Source organism: Mastomys coucha, unplaced genomic scaffold (genome assembly GCF_008632895.1).
Source record: "Mastomys coucha isolate ucsf_1 unplaced genomic scaffold, UCSF_Mcou_1 pScaffold16, whole genome shotgun sequence".
NCBI lineage: Eukaryota > Metazoa > Chordata > Mammalia > Rodentia > Muridae > Mastomys > Mastomys coucha.
The window spans coordinates 75626088-75634079 of NW_022196898.1; the positions used below are offsets into that span (position 1 = coordinate 75626088).

The 7992-nt window shown below is 39.6% G+C and overlaps 1 long non-coding RNA gene across 1 annotated transcript in view; it reads left to right on the forward strand.

The window, feature by feature from the left end:
• The first annotated feature begins 1367 nt into the window (after positions 1-1367).
• LOC116094315 overlaps positions 1368-7992 on the forward strand; it is a 28396-nt gene continuing 21771 nt past the window's right edge. The window contains exons 1-2 of the long non-coding RNA XR_004120043.1: positions 1368-1453; positions 2468-2561. This is a non-coding gene — a long non-coding RNA (uncharacterized LOC116094315). The remainder of the gene's footprint in view (positions 1454-2467; positions 2562-7992) is intronic.

Sequence of the window (7992 nt, forward strand, 5' to 3'; positions counted from 1 at the left end):
GGAAAGAAGCAGGAATTGGGCACGGAAGTAGGATCAGACCTGCCCAGAAAGCCTAGAGTCAAAAGAAAGATTCAAGCCATCCAAGATTTGGCAGCTCAGCTAGTTCTTCTAGCAGGGGAGGGGGGTTTACACTCTCCAAGCTGAATGAAGCCAGGTCCACAGCCTACAAACGTGCTCCCTACTCATGTTAGCTTGATGTCTGCCAGCAGAATTGAATCTGTAAATGAGACACCAAAGTCTAGCAGACACCTGCTCCGCATCTGCCCTCATAAAGACACAAGCTTTTCCAGAAAGCTTGGGTAAATGCAAAGAAAGGAGAAATAACACTGCCCAAGCTTATCTGTGGCTCGAGTGCTAGGAACCAAAGGCAGCGCCCATGCTATGCCTTTTCTTCCTCTAAAACGCTGTACCTTACCAGTTACAGTAATGGCGGCGGACCTTTGCTGACAGAGCACAAGCTCCATGTAATGTCCAGTGTAACAGAGAAGATGGGATTTAACTTCCTAGTGAACATACACTCGGAAGGTAAATAAATGTCAAAGAAACTGTAACAGTTGAAGTTCAGCAACGCTGGACTGAAAGGATGTTAGGAGTTTGCTAGCTACACTTACGGGCTTGAAGACAGACTCTGTAATAACACAGAACCTAACAACACAGGTAAACATTACTCAAAAGAGAGTGACTCTATCAAGCCAACACAACTTTCATTGTGTGGCTACCGGATCCTAGGATTCTCTGGGATTCAATTTCAGACCCCGTACTGAGAGTTTTAGCTTGAATAAAAAGGTCCCTTGAAACTCTCAGTGGCATCTGAATATTGGTGGGAAATGAAGACTTCTGTTTTTGTGCTTGACTCTCTTACATCAAGGCAGTATTAGTCACCATGAAAATTAACATGCTTGTCCTTATAGAAAGGGCATTCATCCCTGTGTGGTTTACTGTTGAAATGAGAAGAAAACCATTTTTCATTTTAAAAGAATTAAATTAAACCATAAATAACAATCCTTTGGAAATATTTTTAACATTTAAAGTTGGGCTTTTTAAGGTGCCAACAGGCAAAGATGAGGTCAAGAGAACTTATCAGAAGATCTACGTTTGGCAACATTTACATTTGGGGGATCATTTTGAGGTAGCAAAGACCCTAGGATTCTCTGTGATTTAAACAATTTCAGGCCCCATAACTGAGAGTTTTAGCTTGAATAAAAATGTCCCTTGAAGCTCTCAGTGGCACCTTGAAATCTCAGGGTCTCACTTGGGAATGCCAACTGTATACACAGATCCAGTAGTATTGTATATATTAAGATGTGGGTGATGATGAATTTACTGCTTTTAATTGTCCTTTATTATTTTTTTTCATGTTTAAGAATCCCTGGTGTGACCTTTGGCTATTCTTCCTTCAAAGTTATTAGCCACAGCAGAAGGATGAAAATGGACTCCTGCCTGAGGGAGACAGGTATTGGTTGAGTAATCTAGCTTCCTATGGACTTTTACACGCAGTTCAAAGAGGATTTTTATGTTTTCTTTTTGTTTAAAATTTAGCTTTAGTGACCTGTGCAGCACAAACTATGGAAAACTGCAATCATACTCTTTCTGTTTGTAGGTAAATAAACATATATTTTGGTCTTAACTAATCTTGATGCTATATTTATAAACTGCAAGAAACTATTTTAGATTTGCAATTGATACTTCCTCATCCTCCTGCTCCTCCTGCTCCTCCTGCTCCTCCTCCCCTTCCTGCTCCTCCTCCTCCTGTTCCTCTTCCTCCTCCTCCTCCTCCTTTTATTTGGAAGCATTTTTCATCTTGAAATATCTGTTAGACCTGGCTATGTCATATACAAAAGATTTAGTTCATGGGCAAAACTCAACGTGGTAAAATTAAGAAGTCAAGATTTGTCTCCAGGGCCAAGGAAAATTATTATGATCAAATCATATTAATCAAAGTTGTCAATCCAGGGGATAAAAATTATTGTAAAGATTTCAGACAAGTGGCACACAATTAAGAGAATTTTCTTGCGTGGATGGAGGCCTTGCTTCTCTCCTGGAGCCATGGAATCCCATCAAGAATGGGTTGCTTGGTTCTATCTACTAAGCTAGGACATTTATAGACATTTGCTCACCTACTGAATTTAGATAGATTGCAATTTACCTCTAATCCACGTAGTACTATGTATTGTGCAAGTGAAGGTAACCATCTTCTTTTAAATTCCTTTAAAGTGTATAGGTCAGCTTAAAAACTGTATCTTATGTGTAAAGGGATCACATTGTTTGCCAGATTCATTCCAAACTGTACAAGTGCTTCAAGTGTGTCACTTCCTGGAGTGTGAGTTGCCTACCTGTGCTGGTGGCACCCTCGTTTCATATGATTTATATTTGGTACAACAGCTGCTCACCCTTCAAGCAGAACTTAAAGATATTATTGTCAACTCTATATTTTTATTTTATAAGTTTCATTTTTAACTATGTTTAGGTGTGTCTCTGCATGTGGGTATGTGTGCAGAGAGTTCTGATGTCTGAGGAGTTCAGAGGTGTCACCTCCCCTGGAGATGGAGTTACAGATGCTGGTGAGCTGTTTGATGTGGGTTCTGGGAACTAAGTGTGGGTCTTCTGAAGGAAAAGCAGGTGCCCCTAACTGCTCAGGATCTCTACAGAACCTAACTCTGTATTTCTAAGTTGATGACGAACAGAAACTGAATAGGTGATTCTTGATAGATAACAACCTTTTATTTTACAAACTATTCCTTCGTTTCTCCCTCCCTCTGTCCCTCCCTCCTTCCCTCTCCTTCCCTCTCCTTCTTCCCTCCCTCCCTCCCTCCCTTCCTTCCTTCCTTCCTTCCTTCCTTCCTTCCTTCCTTCCTTCCTTCCTTCCTTCCTTCCTTCCTTCCCTCTCCTTCCTTCCTTCCTTCCTTCCTTTCTTCCTTCCTTCCTTCCTTCCTTCCTTCCTTCCTTCCTTCCTTCCTTCCTTCCTTTCCCTTTCACTTCTTAATCATTTTTTAAGGCGAGATACTTATTAAATGAAATTTTAAACTCAGTTGAAATCTGAGGCATGTCTGAATGTCTTTCAAATTGGTTTAAATGAATTTAATTATTAATGACTCCAAAGTAAAACTTTGAGTTAGGTGTTTAAAATCAGCACATTTTTGTAGTTGTTGTATTGAGCACCTGCTACCATTGTTCCTATAGACATGCTCAGGCCATAAGACCTTGTCATGGTCATTAATTAGCTAATTTCTTACTGTTATCACCTACAGCAATTCTTGAAGTTGTGTGATATATTCCTGGTGACTAAATATCACAATCTAAGTTTTCATGTTTCCAATAATGGGCTTCCAAGTACTGAGCTTTCCAGACCATAATGATATATTTGAGACAATTAATGTATAAAAAGAAGGAGTGGTCTGCTCCTGACAGCTAGGTGGGAGTGCATGGGAAGGAAAAGAGTTAACTGTGTTTGCCAAAGAACAAAAGTGAAGGAGGAGGGAGACTGGGGTCCCCACTTCCCATGAAGGATACACCCGCCCCCGCTGATCCTGAATGTCCATAGTGCTTCCCAACATGGCTCTCTGAGGGCTGAATGGGAATGCTCATCCAGACTACAGGGTTTCTCTAATTCACACCCTCCATGTACGTTAAAAAAAACCCAGCAATGTACAAATATCCAATTCATGTCTGCTTTGGTGAATAAACAGCTATTACTTTCCCTGATTCAAGTTTTATGTGACACGAAGGCAGAAGAAAGGAGCATCGTGGAGAACTGGCAAAAGGGTGGAAGGGAGGCCAGAAGGCGCAGTGTGTGGGGAATAATAAGAACCACATAGAATGACACACACATGAAAACATCACTGGGTCATTACTTTGCATACTAGCTAAACACTTTAAAAATTGTCATTCCTTCCATTCAAAGGCAGTTAAAATATTTTCTCTGTATTTTTTGATGTCACAAGAATATATCTTTCTTTGATTATTTATTAACTTGTTTGGAATATTGCAACAGTGCTTAAGATGAGATGTTCTTAGGAATGGCAATAGAATTACTGATTCCGTTATTGCAAAGAGCAGCTTTTTGCAGATAACTTGCTTGGTGTAGGGACACGCAGTAGAGTGGATTTATTTGCTCAACAATCATAGGTTCAATTCCTAGATACACTAATCCCTGTTTTAGGTGGAAATTTCTTTCCCCGGGAGCTTATCTTCCAGTGGTGTTGAGCTTTGCTAATGCCTCTCCCAAAAAATTCTGTTTGCCATGTTGGGAGGAAAATTTTTGGTGGTCTTTATGTCTTGGATACCTTCATATTATCTCATGTATTTTTAGTTATGGACACTCTCTAGCCTACATTTTCAGCTCTATATCCTATTTTTCCATGTTCTTCATTGGACGACCTACACCTACATCATTCATTAATATACAACTCCTTGTTTAGAAGTAGCCTGCATATTCTCTCCCGATAGCTGAAAATGGGTCCTCAGGTTCAAGTCCCATCTCACTACATGAACAAATAAACTTATACTTCTTCCCACCCACCTCTCTTTTGACTTTAACTCTGTGGCATCAGGCTCTCAGTTACTCGGGCTTGAAACCACCCGGTCATCTTTGACTCATCTTTTGCTTGATCCCTTGCATCTAATTAATTAGTCATGAAATTATATTGCTTCTTCCTGCTACTTGTTTTCTGTCGCCCTTTTTTTCTGAATCACTATCATGTTGACCACACCCAGTTAGGTCTTTCCCATTTCATACCTGAACCATTATGCTAGTTTCCTAACTGTTCATCATCTGGTTCCCATCATAAGCCAACATCCCTTGAATTCTTCCTTTTATTACCTTTCTTCCAGTTAAAAATCTACAAAAATCTCCCAGTTTTTCATACAATGATCTAACTTTTTTTGGAGGTTTCTAGAAGCTTCTATACTTTGGTCCAAATTTCTTCATTCAGTTTAATTTCCCTCCACTTTCTACATATACATGTCTCTAGTCAGGTTGTTTTTAATGTATGCCTTGGGGTGCCATGTGCCTTTGATATAAAAACAGTAGAAAATGAAGGTTAAGGGCTCCATGTGGGAGTCACACAGCCAAGGCTGGAAGCCAGCTTCTGCTTGTCTTTTCCTAGCTCTGTGACCTAGGACAAATTGAGTGGTACAGTAAACCCCAGTTTCTTAATGGGAAGTTCCTAATGCATCCTGTATTGTGGGAAACAAAGGAAATAGTGCAAATCAGCGGCACCGCGGTGTCTGGTAGTGTTAGTACTTAATAAATGTTGTTGGTATGCATTTACCTCTAGGCATTATTTTTCCTTTCTTGGCTTAATTTCTTCTCTGAAGCCTTAATTAAACTGTATTCTGAATTCCTAATGAGGAAATATGTATCAAACAATTGTGGGTCTGAATTGCAAGTTCAGAGCGTGAATATGGAGTGATGTGTAGGAATCCAAGGGTATATGTCATAACCTCAACCATAATCCTCAAATGATTGACCTAAGACCACAGACATGATTTCCCTGATTCTCAGCTTTCTTACTATTTGTTGGAATAGTATAGTTCCCCATGTTTTCAGTTCAGAACATTTTCAAGATAGATTTCCATTGCATATTTTGCTACATAGTTTCTGTATATCTATAAATCACTCAGATTCTCTGGTAATAGTTACCCATTTATTTATGCACATGCATAAGTAGATTTTTGGAAAAATAACAGTACAAAGTATAGTTGTTTTAGCTGTTATCTAACAGATATACTTGTTTCGACACTATCGAACTTATTGATTATATATAAATTAAATCTTGTAAGTTTATTTGCATATGTAACACATTTTTGGGGGGTCTACTTTGTGAAGAGCACATATCCAGAGAGAATAATGGTATAATGATCTAGCAAAAAATATGAAATAAACTTTTGGCTTCTCAGGTCATAGCAATAATTCCAGAGAAAGTCACTATGTCTTCGTGAGTTATTAAGAGAGCTTAAATGTCAACATTAGGAGTGGCCAGTAATTTATAACATTTGTATGTTTTGCTAATTTTAAAGCATACATTCTCTCATTCTTCAGCTGTTTAATACTATTTATAGTTTACCAAAATCCACAGACCCTTGCCTAAAGGGATAATCTAGTTGGGTGTGGTGATTCACACCTTCAATTCTCAGCATTTAGGAGGCTGATGCAGGAGGATTCCTGTGAGTTTGAGGCCATCATGTAAATAGTAAGTTCCAGATGAACTATGATCACAAAATAAGGAGAAGGAGAAAAGGAAGGAGAAGAGGAGGAGGAAGAAGAAGAAAAAGAAAATATGAAAATTAAAGGAAGGGGCAAAGGCAAAGCTAAATTAATATGGCTCCTTGGGAGATGACCCCATGTGACCTCACCCAAAATAATAGGCATTACTGAAAGCAGGAAGAAGCAGTGATGGCCACAGGGAGTTTCCCCATTTCTGTGACTCACAGATTGAAGCCAGCAGGGCAAAACTTAGGGGGAACCTACTCATAATTAAATGCCAGGTTCTCACCTCAAGACAATTATTTTTCAGTAAACATTTTGTATGAATCAAGACACACCCTTGAGAAAACAAAAAATACATCAAGCCATCACAGGACACATCTTCAGTGTTATTCATGCACAGGTCTGTAAACCGCAGACACAATGGAGAAGTAAGACTTTAGTGATTCAAGCTGGCTGTTAGCTGAGCCCCTGTTTAGTCTCAGCTCTGGAAATATTGTAAATAAGGCTGTATGTAATAAAGGCTGAGGTGGTTTTCTTCCCTCAAGTAAACCACTTCCAGGAGTTCACACCACTAGCATCCTCTGCATTGATGCTATGGGAAGAAGTCATATTTCGAAGTTAATGGCTCTGAGGAGGAGCTGTGGTTGGGAGAGGGTGGGGTGGGAGGTAGTGGGTGGGACACGGGATGGACAAGGGTGGGGGACCAACAGGGTTGTGGGGGGAGATGGGATGGGACAGAATTCACCCTTAAAGCCTAAGAGCTAATATGAATCTATCAGCAGCTAGAAGGATCAATAACAACAGCAGTAGGTGAACCAACTCTCTGGTGGGATTTCTGGCCTGTAGAGCTCAGACATGAGGTGTCAGCCATGAACAGAGCAGCAGAAAACAATGTGACTCGAGACCCTGGTTGACTCAGGTAGTAAAGCTTTTTGGTTCTAATTTTGCAAAGGAAACGTCCCTCCCCTCCCCTCTCCAAAGTGAGGTGCTAAGTAAACCTCTGAGTTTTCTTTTCTTTCTTTCTTTTTACTTTTCAATGTAGACTTGTATCTGAGTGGAATTTGAAATTTCGTAGTCAATATTTAAAGTTTTTAATACAAGGCTGTTTTTTGTTTTGTTTTGTTTTTCTTTTTCTTTCTTTCTTGTTTTCTTTTTTGAGACAGGGTCTCACTATGGAGCCTTGACTAGCCTGGAACTCACTCTGCATATTAGTCTGACCTGAACTCACAGAGCTCCATCTGCTTCTTATCTCCCAAGTGTTGAAATGAAATTCCACCACAACCAACTGATACACTGAAAACACTTTCTTTCTTAAATTCTCCTTCTCTGACTACTTCCTCCTGACTAGATTTCTAGGCCCTGAGTTCTTGTGACAGGGAGATGTTATGCTTGCTGCTGGCGATGGGGTGTTTTCCTTCACTGATTTTTCTATCAACAACTTTCAAAATCGGATACAATTCATTGGTTAAATTAATTTATTGGAAATAATTATATTCAACATTAAAATCCATTCATTCAGTTGCATTTAATATTCACTAGGGAAGGTGGCTGAGAATTTTACTTAGTGGGCAAGAGTCACTTATGTACTATGACAAGCAGGGAAAGAAACAGCTATAAACAACTTCGCAAGACTTTGCTACCAAAGTGTTTACGTGACTCACAATTCTTTGCTTGGGTTCTGTTTCCATTCAAAATTTATATATTTGAATGGGGGAAAAAAGAACTTAAAAATGTAGAGATTCCCTTCCTCTCTCCCCTTTCCTCCCCCTCCCCTCCCTCTCTCC